This window comes from Atractosteus spatula, chromosome 8, assembly GCF_055471065.1.
Source record: "Atractosteus spatula isolate fAtrSpa1 chromosome 8, fAtrSpa1.hap1, whole genome shotgun sequence".
NCBI classification, from domain to species: domain Eukaryota; kingdom Metazoa; phylum Chordata; class Actinopteri; order Semionotiformes; family Lepisosteidae; genus Atractosteus; species Atractosteus spatula.
Window position 1 is genome coordinate 4,355,297 of NC_142713.1, and position 22,138 is coordinate 4,377,434.

The window sequence follows — 22,138 nt, forward strand, 5'->3', positions numbered from 1 at the left end:
TTTTTTATTAGTTAAAAAAGTTTCAAAAATCCAATAGATTTCGTTCCACTTCACAATTGTGTCCCACTTGTTGGTGATTCTTCACATAAAATAAAAAAATTATATCTTTATGTTTGAAGCCTGAAATGTGGCAAAAGGTTGAAAAGTTCAAGGGGGCCGAATACTTTCGCAAGGCACTGTATTTCTCAAAGACCATTGTCTCAATATTCCACTCATTTGACTGGAAAATGTGCTTCTCTGAATCAAAATATTAGTCTGAAAAGACAATACAACACTGCCAAAACCAAAAGAGTGTGTCAGGAATGGTCAAATTAATTTTTGAAAGGTATTCTTTCATTGGAATGTTGTGTTAAACGTAGTGCTGAATGAACGTACATTTGCGCTTAAGTGCCCTAAAAGTCCGAAACATTTAATACATTTTGGCTTTATTTGTTAATATGCCTTTGATTTTAAAGCCCATGGCAAGAGTTTGAAAGTTAAATCAGGTTCTTTCGAACTGTTGCTTGTCGGGCAATTCAGACACTATTCCTTTTTTGGGCAAAGCACTGTATACAGCCATATAGGTCAGAAAAAAATGTTTAGAAAACATTGAAAGAACTATATTCCTAGGTATCCTTTCAGCTCTAAAACACAGCCATGCCATCAAAAACTGTCTACATTGTATGGGAATAAAACCCTAACCCTAGCTTCGGGTTTTGCTAGTTAGGGTTAGGGTTCAAATATTTCTCAGAGACCATTTTCTCAATATTCCACTCATTTGACTGGAAAATGTGCTTCTCTGAATCAAAAAATTAGTCTGAAAAGACAATACAACACTGTCAAAAGCAAAAGAGTGTGTCAGGTATGGTCAAATTAATTTCTTTCATTGGAAATGTTGGGTTAAACGTAGTGCTGAATGAATGTAAGTTTAGGCTTAAGTGCCCTAAAAGTCTGAAACATTTAATACATTTTGGCCTAATTTCTTAATATGCCTTTGATTTTAAAGCCCATGGCAAGAGTTTGAAAGTTAAATTAGGTTCTTTCGAACTGTTGCTTGTCGGGTAATTCAGACACTATTCCTTTTTGGGGCAAAGCACTGTATACAACCATAGAGGTCAGAAAAAAATGTTTAGAAAACATTGAAAGAACTATATTCCTAGGTATTCTTTCAGCCCTAAAACACAGCCATGCCATCAAAAACTGTCTACATTGTATGGGAATAAAACCCTAACCCTAGCTTTGGGTTTTGCTAGTTAGGGTTCAAATATTTCTCAAAGACCATTGTCTCAATATTCCACTCATTTGACTGGAAAATGTGCTTCTCTGAATCAAAATATTAGTCTGAAAAGACAATACAACACTGCCAAAACCAAAAGAGTGTGTCAGGAATGGTCAAATTAATTTTTGAAAGGTATTCTTTCATTGGAATGCTGTGTTAAACGTAGTGCTGAATGAACGTACGTTTGGGCTTAAGTGCCCTAAAAGTCAGAAACATTTAATACATTTTGGCTTTATTTGTTAATATGCCTTTGATTTTAAAGCCCATGGCAAGAGTTTGAACGTTAAATCAGGTTCTTTTTAACTGTTGCTTGTCGGGCAATTCAGACACCATTCCTTTTTGGGGCAAAGCACTGTATACAGCCATAGAGGTCAGAAAAAAATGTTTAGAAAACATTGAAAGAACTAAATTCCTAGGTATCCTTTCAGCCCTAAAACACAGCCATGCCATCAAAAACTGTCTACATTGTATGGGAATAAAACCCTAACCCTAGCTTCGGGTTTTGCTAGTTAGGGTTAGGGTTCAAATATTTCTCAAAGACCATTTCCTCAATATTCCACTCATTTGAATGGAAAATGTGCTTCTCTGAATCAAAATATTAGTCTGAAAAGAAAATACAACACTGTCAAAACCAATAGAGTGTGTCAGGAATGGTTAAATTAATTTTTGAAAGCTATTCTTTCATTTGAAATGTTGTGTTAAACGTAGTGCTGAATGAATGTACGTTTAGGATTAAGTGCCCTAAAAGTCTTAAACATTTAATACATTTTGGCTTCATTTGTTAATATGCCCTTGATTTTAAAGCCCATGGCAAGAGTTTGAAAGTTAAATCAGTTTCTTTCGAACTGTTGCTTGTCGGGCAATTCAGACACCATTCCTTTTTGGGGCAAAGCACTGTAGACAGCCATAGAGGTCAGAAAAAAATGTTTAGAAAACATTGAAAGAACTAAATTCCTAGGTATCCTTTCAGCCCTAAAACACAGCCATGCCATCAAAAACTGTCTACATTGTATGGGAATAAAACCCTTACCCTAGCTTCGGGTTTTGCTAGTTAGGGTTAGGGTTCAAATATTTCTCAAAGACCATTTTCTCAATATTCCACTCATTTGACTGGAAAATGTGCTTCTCTGAATCAAAATATTATTCTGAAAAGACAATACAACACTGCCAAAACCAAAAGAGTGTGTCAGGAATGGTCAAATTAATTTTTGAATGGTATTCTTTCATTGGAAATGTTGTATTAAACGTAGTGCTGAATGAACGTACGTTTAGGCTTAAGTGCCGTAAAAGTCTGAAACGTTTAATACATTTTGGCTTCATTTGTTAATATGCCTTTGATTTTAAAGCCCAAGGCAAGAGTTTGAAAGTTAAATCAGGTTCTTTCGAACTGTTGCTTGTCGGGCAATTCAGACACCATTCCTTTTTGGGGCAAAGCACTGTATACAGCCATAGAGGTCAGAAAAAAATGTTTAGAAAACATTGAAAGAACTAAATTCCTAGGTATCCTTTCAGCCCTAAAACACAGCCATGCCATCAAAAACTGTCTACATTGTATGGGAATAAAACCCTAACCCTAGCTTCGGGTTTTGCTAGTTAGGGTTAGGGTTCAAATATTTCTCAAAGACCATTTCCTCAATATTCCACTCATTTGAATGGAAAATGTGCTTCTCTGAATCAAAATATTAGTCTGAAAAGACAATACAACACTGCCAAAACCAAAAGAGTGTGTCAGGAATGGTCAAATTAATTTTTGAAAGGTATTCTTTCATTGGAAATGTTGTATTAAACGTAGTGCTGAATGAACGTACGTTTAGGCTTAAGTGCCGTAAAAGTCTGAAACGTTTAATACATTTTGGCTTCATTTGTTAATATGCCTTTGATTTTAAAGCCCAAGGCAAGAGTTTGAAAGTTAAATCAGGTTCTTTCGAACTGTTGCTTGTCGGGCAATTCAGACACCATTCCTTTTTGGGGCAAAGCACTGTATACATCCATAGAGGTCAGAAAAAAATGTTTAGAAAACATTGAAAGAACTATATTCCTAGGTATTCTTTCAGCCCTAAAACACAGCCATGCCATCAAAAACTGTCTACATTGTATGGGAATAAAACCCTAACCCTAGCTTCGGGTTTTGCTAGTTAGGGTTAGGGTTCAAATATTTCTCAAAGACCATTGTCTCAATTTTCCACTCATTTGACTGGAAAATGTGCTTCTCTGAATCAAAATATTAGTCTGAAAAGACAATACAACACTGCCAAAACCAAAAGAGTGTGTCAGGAATGGTCAAATTAATTTTTGAAAGGTATTCTTTCATTGGAATGTTGTGTTAAACGTAGTGCTGAATGAACGTACGTTTGGGCTTAAGTGCCCTAAAAGTCAGAAACATTTAATACATTTTGGCTTTATTTGTTAATATGCCTTTGATTTTAAAGCCCAAGGCAAGAGTTTGAAAGTTAAATCAGGTTCTTTCGAACTGTTGCTTGTCGGGCAATTCAGACACCATTCCTTTTTGGGGCAAAGCACTGTATACAGCCATAGAGGTCAGAAAAAAATGTTTAGAAAACATTGAAAGAACTAAATTCCTAGGTATCCTTTCAGCCCTAAAACACAGCAATGCCATCAAAAACTGTCTACATTGTATGGGAATAAAACCCTAACCCTAGCTTCGGGTTTTGCTAGTTAGGGTTAGGGTTCAAATATTTCTCAAAGACCATTTCCTCAATATTCCACTCATTTGAATGGAAAATGTGCTTCTCTGAATCAAAATATTAGTCTGAAAAGACAATACAACACTGCCAAAACCAAAAGAGTGTGTCAGGAATGGTCAAATTAATTTTTGAAAGGTAGTCTTTCATTGGAAATGTTGTGTTAAACGTAGTGCTGAATGAACGTACGTTTAGGCTTAAGTGCCCTAAAAGTCTGAAACGTTTAATACATTTTGGCTTCATTTGTTAATATGCCTTTGATTTTAAAGCCCAAGGCAAGAGTTTGAAAGTTAAATCAGGTTCTTTCGAACTGTTGCTTGTCGGGCAATTCAGACACCATTCCTTTTTGGGGCAAAGCACTGTATACATCCATAGAGGTCAGAAAAAAATGTTTAGAAAACATTGAAAGAACTATATTCCTAGGTATTCTTTCAGCCCTAAAACACAGCCATGCCATCAAAAACTGTCTACATTGTATGGGAATAAAACCCTAACCCTAGCTTCGGGTTTTGCTAGTTAGGGTTAGGGTTCAAATATTTCTCAAAGACCATTTTCTCAATATTCCACTCATTTGACTGGAAAATGTGCTTCTCTGAATCAAAATATTAGTCTGAAAAGACAATTCAACACTGCCAAAACCAAAAGAGTGTGTCAGGAATGGTCAAATTAATTTTTGAAAGGTATTCTTTCATTGGAAATGTTGTGTTAAACGTAGTGCTGAATGAACGTACGTTTGGGCTTAAGTGCCGTAAAAGTCAGAAACATTTAATAAATTTTGGCTTCATTTGTTAATATGCCTTTGATTTTAAAGCCCATGGCAAGAGTTTGAAAGTTAAATCAGGTTCTTTCGAACTGTTGCTTGTCGGGCAATTCAGACACCATTCCGTTTTGGGGCAAAGTAGTGTATACAGCCATTTAGGTCAGAAAAAAATGTTTAGAAAACATTGAAAGAACTAAATTAACCCTAGCTTCGGGTTTTGCTAGTTAGGGTTAGGGTTCAAATATTTCTCAAAGACCATTTCCTCAATATTCCACTCATTTGAATGGAAAATGTGCTTCTCTGAATCAAAATATTAGTCTGAAAAGAAAATACAACACTGTCAAAACCAAAAGAGTGTGTCAGGAATGGTTAAATTAATTTTTGAAAGCTATTCTTTCATTTGAAATGTTGTGTTAAACGTAGTGCTGAATGAATGTACGTTTAGGATTAAGTCCCCTAAAAGTCTTAAACATTTAATACATTTTGGCTTCATTTGTTAATATGCCTTTGATATTGAAGCCAATGGCAAGAGTTTGAAAGTTAAATCAGGTTCTTTCGAACTGTTGCTTGTCGGGCAATTCAGACACCATTCCTTTTTGGGGCAAAGCACTGCATACAGCCATAGAGGTCGGAAAAAAATGTTTAGAAAACATTGAAAGAACTATATTCCTAGGTATTCTTTCAGCCCTAAAACACAGCCATGCCATCAAAAACTGTCTACATTGTATGGGAATAAAACCCTAACCCTAGCTTCGGGTTTTGCTAGTTAGGGTTAGGGTTCAAATATTTCTCAAAGACCATTGTCTCAATATTCCACTCATTTGACTGGAAAATGTGCTTCTCTGAATCAAAATATTAGTCTGAAAAGACAATACAACACTGCCAAAACCAAAAGAGTGTGTCAGGAATGGTCAAATTAATTTCTTTCATTGGAAATGTTGGGTTAAACGTAGTGCTGAATGAATGTAAGTTTAGGCTTAAGTGCCCTAAAAGTCTGAAACGTTTAATACATTTTGGCTTCATTTGTTAATATGCCTTTGATTTTAAAGCCCAAGGCAAGAGTTTGAAAGTTAAATCAGGTTCTTTCGAACTGTTGCTTGTCGGGCAATTCAGACACCATTCCTTTTTGGGGCAAAGGACTGTATACAGCCATAGAGGTCAGAAAAAAATGTTTAGAAAACATTGAAAGAACTAAATTCCTAGGTATCCTTTCAGCCCTAAAACACAGCCATGCCATCAAAAACTGTCTACATTGTATGGGAATAAAACCCTAACCCTAGCTTCGGGTTTTGCTAGTTAGGGTTAGGGTTCAAATATTTCTCAAAGACCATTTCCTCAATATTCCACTCATTTGAATGGAAAATGTACTTCTCTGAATCAAAATATTAGTCTGAAAAGACAATACAACACTGCCAAAACCAAAAGAGTGTGTCAGGAATGGTCAAATTAATTTCTTTCATTGGAAATGTTGGGTTAAACGTAGTGCTGAATGAATGTAAGTTTAGGCTTAAGTGCCCTAAAAGTCTGAAACGTTTAATACATTTTGGCTTCATTTGTTAATATGCCTTTGATTTTAAAGCCCAAGGCAAGAGTTTGAAAGTTAAATCAGGTTCTTTCGAACTGTTGCTTGTCGGGCAATTCAGACACCATTCCTTTTTGGGGCAAAGCACTGTATACAGCCATAGAGGTCAGAAAAAAATGTTTAGAAAATATTGAAAGAACTAAATTCCTAGGTATCCTTTCAGCCCTAAAACACAGCCATGCCATCAAAAACTGTCTACATTGTATGGGAATAAAAACCTAACCCTAGCTTCGGGTTTTGCTAGTTAGGGTTAGGGTTCAAATATTTCTCAAAGACCATTTCCTCAATATTCCACTCACTTGAATGGAAAATGTGCTCCTCTGAATCAAAATATTAGTCTGAAAAGAAAATAAAACACTGTTAAAACCAAAAGAGTGTGTCAGGAATGGTCAAATTAATTTTTGAAAGGTAATCTTTCATTGGAAATGTTGTGTTAAACGTAGTGCTGAATGAACGTACGTTTAGGCTTAAGTGCCCTAAAAGTCTGAAACGTTTAATACATTTTGGCTTCATTTGTTAATATGCCTTTGATTTTAAAGCCCAAGGCAAGAGTTTGAAAGTTAAATCAGGTTCTTTCGAACTGTTGCTTGTCGGGCAATTCAGACACCATTCCTTTTTGGGGCAAAGCACTGCATACAGCCATAGAGGTCGGAAAAAAATGTTTAGAAAACATTGAAAGAACTATATTCCTAGGTATTCTTTCAGCCCTAAAACACAGCCATGCCATCAAAAACTGTCTACATTGTATGGGAATAAAACCCTAACATTAGCTTCAGGTTTTGCTAGTTAGGGTTAGGGTTCAAATATTTCTCAAAGACCATTGTCTCAATATTCCACTCATTTGACTGGAAAATGTGCTTCCCTGAATCAAAATATTAGTCTGAAAAGAAAATACAACACTGTCAAAACCAAAAGAGTGTGTCAGGAATGGTTAAATTAATTTTTGAAAGCTATTCTTTCATTTGAAATGTTGTGTTAAACGTAGTGCTGAATGAATGTACATTTAGGATTAAGTCCCCTAAAAGTCTTAAACATTTAATACATTTTGGCTTCATTTGTTAATATGCCCTTGATTTTAAAGCCCATGGCAAGAGTTTGAAAGTTAAATGAGGTTCTTTCGAACTGTTGCTTGTCGGGCAATTCAGACACCATTCCTTTTTGGGGCAAAGCACTGCATACAGCCATAGAGGTCGGAAAAAAATGTTTAGAAAACATTGAAAGAACTATATTCCTAGGTATTCTTTCAGCCCTAAAACACAGCCATGCCATCAAAAACTGTCTACATTGTATGGGAATAAAACCCTAACCCTAGCTTCGGGTTTTGCTAGTTAGGGTTAGGGTTCAAATATTTCTCAAAGACCATTGTCTCAATATTCCACTCATTTGACTGGAAAATGTGCTTCTCTGAATCAAAATATTAGTCTGAAAGACAATACAACACTGCCAAAACCAAAAGAGTGTGTCAGGAATGGTCAAATTAATTTTTGAAAGGTATTCTTTCATTGGAAATGTTGTGTTAAACGAAGTGCTGAATGAATGTACGTTTAGGATTAAGTGCCCTAAAAGTCTTAAACATTTAGTACATTTTGGCTTCATTTGTTAATATGCCTTTGATTTTAAAGCCCATGGCAAGAGTTTGAAAGTTAAATCAGGTTCTTTCGAACTGTTGCTTGTCGGGTAATTCAGACACCATTCCTTTTTGGGGCAAAGCACTGTATACAGCCATATACTGTAGGTCAGAAAAAAATGTTTAGAAAACATAGAAAGAACTAAATTCCTAGGTATCCTTTCAGCACTAAAACACAGCCATGCCATCAAAAACTGTCTACATTGTATGGGAATAAAACCCTAACCCTAGCTTCGGGTTTTGCTAGTTAGGGTTAGGGTTCAAATATTTCTCAAAGACCATTTTCTCAATATTCCACTCATTTGACTGGAAAACGTGCTTCTCTGAATCAAAATATTAGTCTGAAAAGACAATACAACACTGCCAAAACCAAAAGAGTGTGTCAGGAATGGTCAAATTAATTTCTTTCATTGGAAATGTTGGGTTAAACGTAGTGCTGAATGAATGTAAGTTTAGGCTTAAGTGCCCTAAAAGTCTGAAACATTTAATACATTTTGGCTTCATTTCTTAATATGCCTTTGATTTTAAAGCCCATGGCAAGAGTTTGAAAGTTAAATTAGGTTCTTTCGAACTGTTGCTTGTCGGGTAATTCAGACACTATTCCTTTTTGGGGCAAAGCACTGTATACAGCCATATAGGTCAGAAAAAAATGTTTAGCAAACATTAAAAGAACTATATTCCTAGGTATTCTTTCAGCCCTAAAACACAGCCATGCCATCAAAAACTGTCTACATTGTATGGGAATAAAACCCTAACCCTAGCTTCGGGTTTTGCTAGTTAGGGTTAGGGTTCAAATATTTCTCAAAGACCATTTCCTCAATATTCCACTCATTTCAATGGAAAATGTGCTTCTCTGAATCAAAATATTAGTCTGAAAAGACAATACAACACTGCCAAAACCAAAAGAGTGTGTCAGGAATGGTCAAATTAATTTTTGAAAGGTATTCTTTCATTTGAAATGTTGTGTTAAACGTAGTGCTGAATGAATGTACGTTTAGGATTAAGTGCCCTAAAAGTCTTAAACATTTAATACATTTTGGCTTCATTTGTTAATATGCCTTTGATTTTAAAGCCCATGGCAAGAGTTTGAAAGTTAAATCAGGTTCTTTTGAACTGTTGCTTGTCGGGCAATTCAGACACCATTCCTTTTTGGGGCAAAGCACTTTAGACAGCCATAGAGGTCAGAAAAAAATGTTTAGAAAACATTGAAAGAACTAAATTCCTAGGTATCCTTTCAGCTCTAAAACACAGCTATGCCATCAAAAACTGTCTACATTGTATGGGAATAAAACCCTAACCCTAGCTTCGGGTTTTCCTAGTTAGGGTTAGGGTTCAAATATTTCTCATAGACCATTTTCTCAATATTCCACTCATTTGACTGGAAAATGTGCTTCTCTGAATCAAAATATTAGTCTGAAAACACAATACAACACTGCCAAAACCAAAAGAGTGTGTCAGGAATGGTCAAATTAATTTCTTTCATTGGAAATGTTGGGTTAAACGTAGTGCTGAATGAATGTAAGTTTAGGCTTAAGTGCCCTAAAAGTCCGAAACATTTAATACATTTTGGCTTCATTTGTTAATATGCCTTTGATTTTAAAGCCCATGCAAGAGTTTTTAAGTTAAATCAGGTTCTTTTGAACTGTTGCTTGTCGGGCAATTCAGACACCATTCCTTTTTGGGGCAAAGCACTGTAGACAGCCATAGAGGTCAGAAAAAAATGTTTAAAAAACATTGAAAGAACTAAATTCCTAGGTATCCTTTCAGCCCTAAAACACAGCCATGCCATCAAAAACTGTCTACATTGTATGGGAATAAAACCCTAACCCAAGCTTCGGGTTTTGCTAGTTAGGGTCAGGGTTCAAATATTTCTCAAAGACCATTTTCTCAATATTCCACTCATTTGACTGGAAAATGTGCTTCTCTGAATCAAAATATTAGTCTGAAAAGACAATTCAACACTGCCAAAACCAAAAGAGTGTGTCAGGAATGGTCAAATTAATTTTTGAAAGGTATTCTTTCATTGGAAATGTTGTGTTAAACGTAGTGCTGAATGAACGTACGTTTGGGCTTAAGTGCCCTAAAAGTCCGAAACATTTAATACATTTTGGCTTTATTTGTTAATATGCCTTTGATTTTAAAGCCCATGGCAAGAGTTTGAAAGTTAAATTAGGTTCTTTCGAACTGTTGCTTGTCGGGTAATTCAGACACTATTCCTTTTTGGGGCAAAGCACTGTATACAACCATAGAGGTCAGAAAAAAATGTTTAGAAAACATTGAAAGAACTATATTCCTAGGTATTCTTTCAGCCCTAAAACACAGCCATGCCATCAAAAACTGTCTACATTGTATGGGAATAAAACCCTAACCCTAGCTTTGGGTTTTGCTAGTTAGGGTTAGGGTTCAAATATTTCTCAAAGACCATTGTCTCAATATTCCACTCATTTGACTGGAAAATGTGCTTCTCTGAATCAAAATATTAGTCTGAAAAGACAATACAACACTGTCAAAACCAAAAGAGTGTGTCAGGTATGGTCAAATTAATTTCTTTCATTGGAAATGTTGGGTTAAACGTAGTGCTGAATGAATGTACGTTTAGGATTAAGTGCCCTAAAAGTCTTAAACATTTAATACATTTTGGCTTCATTTGTTAATATGCCTTTGATTTTAAAGCCCATGGCAAGAGTTTGAACGTTAAATCAGGTTCTTTTTAACTGTTGCTTGTCGGGCAATTCAGACACCATTCCTTGTTGGGGCAAAGCACTGTATACAGCCATATAGGTCAGAAAAAAATGTTTAGAAAACATTGAAAGAACTATATTCCTAGGTATCCTTTCAGCTCTAAAACACAGCCATGCCATCAAAAACTGTCTACATTGTATGGGAATAAAACCCTAACCCTAGCTTCGGGTTTTGCTAGTTAGGGTTAGGGTTCAAATATTTCTCAAAGACCATTTTCTCAATATTCCACTCATTTGACTGGAAAATGTGCTTCTCTGAATCACAATATTAGTCTGAAAAGACAATTCAACACTGCCAAAACCAAAAGAGTGTGTCAGGAATGGTCAAATTAATTTTTGAAAGGTATTCTTTCATTTGAAATGTTGTGTTAAACGTAGTGCTGAATGAATGTACGTTTAGGATTAAGTGCCCTAAAAGTCTTAAACATTTAATACATTACGGCTTCATTTGTTAATATGCCTTTGATTTTAAAGCCCATGGCAAGAGTTTGAAAGTTAAATCAGGTTCTTTTGAACTGTTGCTTGTCGGGCAATTCAGACACCATTCCTTTTTGGGGCAAAGCACTTTAGACAGCCATAGAGGTCAGAAAAAAATGTTTAGAAAACATTGAATGAACTAAATTCCTAGGTATCCTTTCAGCCCTAAAACACAGCCATGCCATCAAAAACTGTCTACATTGTATGGGTATAAAACCCTAACCCTAGCTTCGGGTTTTGCTAGTTAGGGTCAGGGTTCAAATATTTCTCAAAAACCATTTTCTGAATATTCCACTCATTTGACTGGAAAATGTGCTTCTCTGAATCAAAATATTAGTCTGAAAAGACAATACAACACTGCCAAAACCAAAAGAGTGTGTCAGGAATGGTCAAATTAATTTTTGAAAGGTATTCTTTCATTGGAAATGTTGTGTTAAACGTAGTGCTGAATGAACGTACGTTTGGGCTTAAGTGCCCTAAAAGTCCGAAACATTTAATACATTTTGGCTTCATTTGTTAATATGCCTTTGATTTTAAAGCCCATGGCAAGAGTTTGAAAGTTAAATCAGGTTCTTTCGAACTGTTGCTTGTCGGGCAATTCAGACACCATTCCGTTTTGGGGCAAAGCAGTGTATACAGCCATTTAGGTCAGAAAAAAATGTTTAGAAAACATTGAAAGAACTAAATTCCTAGGTATCCTTTCAGCTCTAAAACACAGCCATGCCATCAAAAACTGTCTACATTGTATGGGAATAAAACCCTAACCCTAGCTTCGGGTTTTGCTAGTTAGGGTTAGGGTTCAAATATTTCTCAAAGACCATTGTCTCAATATTCCACTCATTTGACTGGAAAATGTGCTTCTCTGAATCAAAATATTAGTCTGAAAAGACAATACAACACTGTCAAAACCAAAAGAGTGTGTCAGGTATGGTCAAATTAATTTCTTTCATTGGAAATGTTGGGTTAAACGTAGTGCTGAATGAATGTAAGTTTAGGCTTAAGTGCCCTAAAAGTCTGAAACATTTAATACATTTTGGCTTCATTTCTTAATATGCCTTTGATTTTAAAGCCCATGGCAAGAGTTTGAAAGTTAAATTAGGTTCTTTCGAACTGTTGCTTGTCAGGTAATTCAGACACTATTCCGTTTTGGGGCAAAGCACTGTACACAGCCATATAAGTCAGAAAAAAATGTTTAGAAAACATTGAAAGAACTATATTCCTAGATATCCTTTCAGCTCTAAAACACAGCCATGCCATCAAAAACTGTCTACATTGTAGGGGAATAAAACCCAAACCCTAGCTTCGGGTTTTGCTAATAAGGGTTAGGGTTCAAATATTTCTCAAAGACCATTTTCTCAATATTCCACTCATTTGAATGGAAAATGTGCTTCTCTGAATCAAAATATTAGTCTGAAAAGACAATACAACACTGCCAATACCAAAAGAGTGTGTCAGGAATGGTTAAATTAATTTTTGAAAGGTATTCTTTCATTGGAAATGTTGTGTTAAACTTAGTGCTGATTGAACGTACGTTTAGGCTTAAGTGCCCTAAAAGTCTGAAACATTTAATACATTTTGGCTTCATTTGTTAATATGCCTTTGATTTTAAAGCCCATGGCAAGAGTTTGAAAGTTAAATCAGGTTCTTTCGAACTGTTGCTTGTCGGGCAATTTAGACACTATTCCTTTTTTGGGCAAAGCACTGTACACAGCCATATAGGTCAGATAAAAATGTTTAGAAAACATTGAAAGAACTATATTCCTAGGTATCCTTTCGCCCTAAAACACAGCCATGCCATCAAAAACTGTCTACATTGTATGGGAATAAAACCCTAACCCTAGCTTCGGGTTTTGCTAGTTAGGGTTAGGGTTCAAATATTTCTCAAAGACCATTTTCTCAATATTCCACTCATTTGACTGGAAAATGTGCTTCTCTGAATCAAAATATTAGTCTGAAAAGACAATACAACACTATCAAAACCAAAAGAGTGTGTCAGGAATGGTCAAATTAATTTTTGAAAAGTATTCTTTCATTGGAAATGTTGTGTTAAACTTAGTGCTAATTGAACGTACGTTTAGGCTTAAGTGCCCTAAAAGTCTGAAACATTTAATACATTTTGGCTTCATTTGTTAATATGCCTTTGATTTTAAAGCCCATGGCAAGAGTTTGAAATTTAAATCAGGTTCTTTCGAACTGTTGCTTGTCGGGCAATTCAGACACTATTCCTTTTTTGGGCAAAGCACTGTACACAGCCATATAGGTCAGAAAAAAATGTTTAGAAAACATTGAAAGAACTATATTCCTAGGTATCCTTTCAGCTCTAAAACACAGCCATGCCATCAAAAACTGTCAACATTGTATGGGAATAAAACCCTAACCCTAGCTTCGGGTTTTGCTAATTAGGGTTAGGGTTCAGATATTTCTCAGAGACCATTTTCTCAATATTCCACTCATTTGAATGGAAAATGTGCTTCTCTGAATCAAAATATTAGTCTGAAAAGACAATACAACACTGCCAAAACCAAAAGAGTGTGGCAGGAATGGTCAAATTAATTTTTGAAAGGTATTCTTTCATTGGAAATGTTGTGTTAAATGTAGTGCTGAATGAATGTCCGTTTAGGCTTAAGTGCCCTAAAAGTCTGAAACATTTAATACATTTTAGCTTCATTTGTTAATATGCCTTTGATTTTAAAGCCCATGGCAAGAGTTTGAAAGTTAATTCAGGTTCTTTCAAACTGTTGCTTGTCGGGCAATTCAGACACCATTCCTTTTTGGGGCAAAGCACTGTATACAGCCATAGAGGTCAGAAAAAAATGTTTAGAAAACATTGAAAGAACTAAATTCCTAGGTATCCTTTCAGCCCTAAAACACAGCCATGCCATCAAAAACTGTCTACATTGTATGAGAATAAAACCCTAACCCTAGCTTCGGGCTTTGCTAATTAGGGTTAGGGTTCACATATTTCTCAAAGACCATTTTCTCAATATTCCACTCATTTGAATGGAAAATGTGCTTCTCTGAATCAAAATATTAGTCTGAAAAGACAATACAACACTGCCAAAACCAAAAGAGTGTGTCAGGAATGGTCAAAATAATTTTTGAAAGGTATTCTTTCATTGGAAATGTTATGTTAAATTTAGTGCTGAATGAACGTAATTTTGGGCTTAAGTGCCCTAAAAGTCAGAAACATTTAATACATTTTGGCTTCATTTGTTAATATGCCTTTGATTTTAAAGCCCATGGCAAGAGTTTGAAAGTTAAATCAGGTTCTTTCAAACTGTTGCTTGTCGGGCAATTCAGACACCATTCCTTTTTGGGGCAAAGCACTGTATACAGCCATAGAGGTCAGAAAAAAATGTTTATAAAACATTGAAAGAGCTAAATTCCTAGGTATCCTTTCAGCCCTAAAACACAGCCATGCCATCAAAAACTGTCTACATTGTATGGGAATAAAACCCTAACCCTAGCTTCGGGTTTTGCTAATTAGGGTTAGGGTTCAAATATTTCTCAAAGACCATTTTCTCAATATTCCACTCATTTGAGTGGAAAATGTGCTTCTCTGAATCAAAATATTAGTCTGAAAAGACAATACAACACTGCCAAAACCAAAAGAGTGTGTCAGGAATGGTCAAAATAATTTTTGAAAGGTATTCTTTCATTGGAAATGTGATGTTAAACGTAGTGCTGAATGAACGTACTTTTGGGCTTAAGTGCCCTAAAAGTCAGAAACATTTAATACATTTTGGCTTCATTTGTTAATATGCCTTTGATTTTAAAGCCCATGGCAAGAGTTTGGAAGTTAAATCAGGTTCTTTCAAACTGTTGCTTGTCGGGCAATTCAGACACCATTCCTTTTTGGGGCAAAGCACTGTATACAGCCATAGAGGTCAGAAAAAAATGTTTAGAAAACATTGAAAGAACTAAATTCCTAGGTATCCTTTCAGCCCTAAAACACAGCCATGCCATCAAAAACTGTCTACATTGTATGGGAATAAAACCCTAACCCTAGCTTCGGGTTTTGCTAGTTAGGGTTAGGGTTCAAATATTTCTCAAAGATCATTTTCTCAATATTCCACTCATTTGAATGGAAAATGTGCTTCTCTGAATCAAAATATTAGTCTGAAAAGACAATACAACACTGCCAATTCCAGAAGAGTGTGTCAGGAATGGTTAAATTAATTTTTGAAAGGTATTCTTTCATTGGAAATGTTGTGATAAACACTAGTGCTGATTGAACGTACGTTTAGGCTTAAGTGCCCTAAAAGTCTGAAACATTTAATACATTTTGGCTTCATTTGTTAATATGCCTTTGATTTTAAAGCCCATGGCAAGAGTTTGAAAGTTAAATCAGGTTCTTTCGAACTGTTGCTTGTCGGGCAATTTAGACACTATTCCTTTTTTGGGCAAAGCACTGTACACAGCCATAGAGGTCAGAAAAAAATGTTTAGAAAACATTGAAAGAACTATATTCCTAGGTATCCTTTCAGCTCTAAAACACAGCCATGCCATCAAAAACTGTCTACATTGTATGGGAATAAAACCCTAACCCTAGCTTCGGGTTTTGCTAGTTAGGGTTAGGGTTCAAATATTTCTCAAAGACCATTTTCTCAATATTCCACTCATTTGAATGGAAAATGTGCTTCTCTGAATCAAAATATTAGTCTGAAAAGACAATACAACACTGCCAGAACCAAAAGAGTGTGGCAGGAATGGTCAAATTAATTTTTGAAAGGTATTCTTTCATTGGAAATGTTGTGTTAAACGTAGTGCTGAATGAATGTACGTTTAGGCTTAAGTGCCCTAAAAGTCTGAAACATTTAATACATTTTGGCTTCATTTGTTAATATGCCTTTGATTTTAAAGCCCATGGCAAGAGTTTGAAAGTTAATTCAGGTTCTTTCAAACTGTTGCTTGTCGGGCAATTCAGACACCATTCCTTTTTGGGGCAAAGCACTGTATACAGCCATAGAGGTCAGAAAAAAATGTTTAGAAAACATTGAAAGAACTAAATTCCTAGGTATCCTTTCAGCCCTAAAACACAGCCATGCCATCAAAAACTGTCTACATTGTATGAGAATAAAACCCTAACCCTAGCTTCGGGTTTTGCTAATTAGGGTTAGGGTTCAAATATTTCTCAAAGACCATTTTCCCAATATTCCACTCATTTGAATGGAAAATGTGCTTCTCTGAATCAAAATATTAGTCTGAAAAGACAATACAACACTGCCAAAACCAAAAGAGTGTGTCAGGAATGGTCAAAATAATTTTTGAAAGGTATTCTTTCATTGGAAATGTTATGTTAAATTTAGTGCTGAATGAACGTACTTTTGGGCTTAAGTGCCCTAAAAGTCAGAAACATTTAATACATTTTGGCTTCATTTGTTAATATGCCTTTGATTTTAAAGCCCATGGCAAGAGTTTGAAATTTAAATCAGGTTCTTTCGAACTGTTGCTTGTCGGGCAATTCAGACACTATTCCTTTTTTGGGCAAAGCACTGTACACAGCCATATAGGTCAGAAAAAAATGTTTAGAAAACATTGAAAGAACTATATTCCTAGATATCCTTTCAGCTCTAAAACACAGCCATGCCATCAAAAACTGTCAACATTGTATGGGAATAAAACCCTAACCCTAGCTTCGGGTTTTGCTAATTAGGGTTAGGGTTCACATATTTCTCAAAGACCATTTTCTCAATATTCCACTCATTTGAATGGAAAATGTGCTTCTCTGAATCAAAATATTAGTCTGAAAAGACAATACAACACTGCCAAAACCAAAAGAGTGTGTCAGGAATGGTCAAAATAATTTTTGAAAGGTATTCTTTCATTGGAAATGTTATGTTAAATTTAGTGCTGAATGAACGTACTTTTGGGCTTAAGTGCCCTAAAAGTCTGAAACATTTAATACATTTTGGCTTCATTTGTTAATATGCCTTTGATTTTAAAGCCCATGGCAAGAGTTTGAAAGTTAAATCAGGTTCTTTCACACTGTTGCTTGTCGGGCAATTCAGACACCATTCCTTTTTGGGGCAAAGCACTGTATACAGCCATAGAGGTCAGAAAAAAATGTTTATAAAACATTGAAAGAACTAAATTCCTAGGTATCCTTTCAGCCCTAAAACACAGCCATGCCATCAAAAACTGTCTACATTGTATGGGAATAAAACCCTAAGCCTAGCTTCGGGTTTTGCTAATTAGGGTTAGGGTTCAAATATTTCTCAAAGACCATTTTCTCAATATTCCACTCATTTGAGTGGAAAATGTGCTTCTCTGAATCAAAATATTAGTCTGAAAAGACAATACAACACTGCCAAAACCAAAAGAGTGTGTCAGGAATGGTCAAAATAATTTTTGAAAGGTATTCTTTCATTGGAAATGTGATGTTAAACGTAGTGCTGAATGAACGTACTTTTGGGCTTAAGTGCCCTAAAAGTCAGAAACATTTAATACATTTTGGCTTCATTTGTTAATATGCCTTTGATTTTAAAGCCCATGGCAAGAGTTTGAAAGTTAAATCAGGTTCTTTCAAACTGTTGCTTGTCGGGCAATTCAGACACCATTCCTTTTTGGGGCAAAGCACTGTATACAGCCATAGAGGTCAGAAAAAAATGTTTAGAAAACATTGAAAGAACTAAATTCCTAGGTATCCTTTCAGCCCTAAAACACAGCCATGCCATCAAAAACTGTCTACATTGTATGGGAATAAAACCCTAACCCTAGCTTCGGGTTTTGCTAGTTAGGGTTAGGGTTCAAATATTTCTCAAAGATCATTTTCTCAATATTCCACTCATTTGAATGGAAAATGTGCTTCTCTGAATCAAAATATTAGTCTGAAAAGACAATACAACACTGCCAATACCAGAAGAGTGTGTCAGGAATGGTTAAATTAATTTTTGAAAGGTATTCTTTCATTGGAAATGTTGTGTTAAACACTAGTGCTGATTGAACGTACGTTTAGGCTTAAGTGCCCTAAAAGTCTGAAACATTTAATACATTTTGGCTTCATTTGTTAATATGCCTTTGATTTTAAAGCCCATGGCAAGAGTTTGAAAGTTAAATCAGGTTCTTTCGAACTGTTGCTTGTCGGGCAATTTAGACACTATTCCTTTTTTGGGCAAAGCACTGTACACAGCCATAGAGGTCAGAAAAAAATGTTTAGAAAACATTGAAAGAACTATATTCCTAGGTATCCTTTCAGCTCTAAAACACAGCCATGCCATCAAAAACTGTCTACATTGTATGGGAATAAAACCCTAACCCTAGCTTCGGGTTTTGCTAGTTAGGGTTAGGGTTCAAATATTTCTCAAAGACCATTTTCTCAATATTCCACTCATTTGAATGGAAAATGTGATTCTCTGAATCAAAATATTAGTCTGAAAAGACAATACAACACTGCCAAAACCAAAAGAGTGTGGCAGGAATGGTCAAATTAATTTTTGAAAGGTATTCTTTCATTGGAAATGTTGTGTTAAACGTAGTGCTGAATGAATGTACGTTTAGGCTTAAGTGCCCTAAAAGTCTGAAACATTTAATACATTTTAGCTTCATTTGTTAATATGCCTTTGATTTTAAAGCCCATGGCAAGAGTTTGAAAGTTAAATCAGGTTCTTTCAAACTGTTGCTTGTCGGGCAATTCAGACACCATTCCTTTTTGGGGCAAAGCACTGTATACAGCCATAGAGGTCAGAAAAAAATGTTTAGAAAACATTGAAAGAACTAAATTCCTAGGTATCCTTTCAGCCCTAAAACACAGCCATGCCATCAAAAACTGTCTACATTGTATGAGAATAAAACCCTAACCCTAGCTTCGGGCTTTGCTAATTAGGGTTAGGGTTCACATATTTCTCAAAGACCATTTTCTCAATATTCCACTCATTTGAATGGAAAATGTGCTTCTCTGAATCAAAATATTAGTCTGAAAAGACAATACAACACTGCCAAAACCAAAAGAGTGTGTCAGGAATGGTCAAAATAATTTTTGAAAGGTATTCTTTCATTGGAAATGTTATGTTAAATTTAGTGCTGAATGAACGTAATTTTGGGCTTAAGTGCCCTAAAAGTCAGAAACATTTAATACATTTTGGCTTCATTTGTTAATATGCCTTTGATTTTAAAGCCCATGGCAAGAGTTTGAAAGTTAAATCAGGTTCTTTCAAACTGTTGCTTGTCGGGCAATTCAGACACCATTCCTTTTTGGGGCAAAGCACTGTATACAGCCATAGAGGTCAGAAAAAAATGTTTATAAAACATTGAAAGAGCTAAATTCCTAGGTATCCTTTCAGCCCTAAAACACAGCCATGCCATCAAAAACTGTCTACATTGTATGGGAATAAAACCCTAACCCTAGCTTCGGGTTTTGCTAATTAGGGTTAGGGTTCAAATATTTCTCAAAGACCATTTTCTCAATATTCCACTCATTTGAGTGGAAAATGTGCTTCTCTGAATCAAAATATTAGTCTGAAAAGACAATACAACACTGCCAAAACCAAAAGAGTGTGTCAGGAATGGTCAAAATAATTTTTGAAAGGTATTCTTTCATTGGAAATGTGATGTTAAACGTAGTGCTGAATGAACGTACTTTTGGGCTTAAGTGCCCTAAAAGTCAGAAACATTTAATACATTTTGGCTTCATTTGTTAATATGCCTTTGATTTTAAAGCCCATGGCAAGAGTTTGGAAGTTAAATCAGGTTCTTTCAAACTGTTGCTTGTCGGGCAATTCAGACACCATTCCTTTTTGGGGCAAAGCACTGTATACAGCCATAGAGGTCAGAAAAAAATGTTTAGAAAACATTGAAAGAACTAAATTCCTAGGTATCCTTTCAGCCCTAAAACACAGCCATGCCATCAAAAACTGTCTACATTGTATGGGAATAAAACCCTAACCCTAGCTTCGGGTTTTGCTAGTTAGGGTTAGGGTTCAAATATTTCTCAAAGATCATTTTCTCAATATTCCACTCATTTGAATGGAAAATGTGCTTCTCTGAATCAAAATATTAGTCTGAAAAGACAATACAACACTGCCAATTCCAGAAGAGTGTGTCAGGAATGGTTAAATTAATTTTTGAAAGGTATTCTTTCATTGGAAATGTTGTGATAAACACTAGTGCTGATTGAACGTACGTTTAGGCTTAAGTGCCCTAAAAGTCTGAAACATTTAATACATTTTGGCTTCATTTGTTAATATGCCTTTGATTTTAAAGCCCATGGCAAGAGTTTGAAAGTTAAATCAGGTTCTTTCGAACTGTTGCTTGTCGGGCAATTTAGACACTATTCCTTTTTTGGGCAAAGCACTGTACACAGCCATAGAGGTCAGAAAAAAATGTTTAGAAAACATTGAAAGAACTATATTCCTAGGTATCCTTTCAGCTCTAAAACACAGCCATGCCATCAAAAACTGTCTACATTGTATGGGAATAAAACCCTAACCCTAGCTTCGGGTTTTGCTAGTTAGGGTTAGGGTTCAAATATTTCTCAAAGACCATTTTCTCAATATTCCACTCATTTGAATGGAAAATGTGCTTCTCTGAATCAAAATATTAGTCTGAAAAGACAATACAACACTGCCAGAACCAAAAGAGTGTGGCAGGAATGGTCAAATTAATTTTTGAAAGGTATTCTTTCATTGGAAATGTTGTGTTAAACGTAGTGCTGAATGAATGTACGTTTAGGCTTAAGTGCCCTAAAAGTCTGAAACATTTAATACATTTTGGCTTCATTTGTTAATATGCCTTTGATTTTAAAGCCCATGGCAAGAGTTTGAAAGTTAATTCAGGTTCTTTCAAACTGTTGCTTGTCGGGCAATTCAGACACCATTCCTTTTTGGGGCAAAGCACTGTATACAGCCATAGAGGTCAGAAAAAAATGTTTAGAAAACATTGAAAGAACTAAATTCCTAGGTATCCTTTCAGCCCTAAAACACAGCCATGCCATCAAAAACTGTCTACATTGTATGAGAATAAAACCCTAACCCTAGCTTCGGGTTTTGCTAATTAGGGTTAGGGTTCAAATATTTCTCAAAGACCATTTTCCCAATATTCCACTCATTTGAATGGAAAATGTGCTTCTCTGAATCAAAATATTAGTCTGAAAACACAATACAACACTGCCAAAACCAAAAGAGTGTGTCAGGAATGGTCAAATTAATTTTTGAAAGGTATTCTTTCATTGGAAATGTTGTGTTAAACGTAGTGCTGAATGAATGTACGTTTAGGATTAAGTGCCCCAAAAGTCTGAAACTTTTAATACATTTTGGCTTCATTTGTTAATATGCCTTTGATTTTAAAGCCCATGGCAAGAGTTTGAAATTTAAATCAGGTTCTTTCGAACTGTTGCTTGTCGGGCAATTCAGACACTATTCCTTTTTTGGGCAAAGCACTGTACACAGCCATATAGGTCAGAAAAAAATGTTTAGAAAACATTGAAAGAACTATATTCCTAGATATCCTTTCAGCTCTAAAACACAGCCATGCCATCAAAAACTGTCAACATTGTATGGGAATAAAACCCTAACCCTAGCTTCGGGTTTTGCTAATTAGGGTTAGGTTTCACATATTTCTCAAAGACCATTTTCTCAATATTCCACTCATTTGAATGGAAAATGTGCTTCTCTGAATCAAAATATTAGTCTGAAAAGACAATACAACACTGCCAAAACCAAAAGAGTGTGTCAGGAATGGTCAAAATAATTTTTGAAAGGTATTCTTTCATTGGAAATGTTATGTTAAATTTAGTGCTGAATGAACGTACTTTTGGGCTTAAGTGCCCTAAAAGTCAGAAACATTTAATACATTTTGGCTTCATTTGTTAATATGCCTTTGATTTTAAAGCCCATGGCAAGAGTTTGAAAGTTAAATCAGGTTCTTTCAAACTGTTGCTTGTCGGGCAATTCAGACACCATTCCTTTTTGGGGCAAAGCACTGTATACAGCCATAGAGGTCAGAAAAAAATGTTTAGAAAACATTGAAAGAACTAAATTCCTAGGTATCCTTTC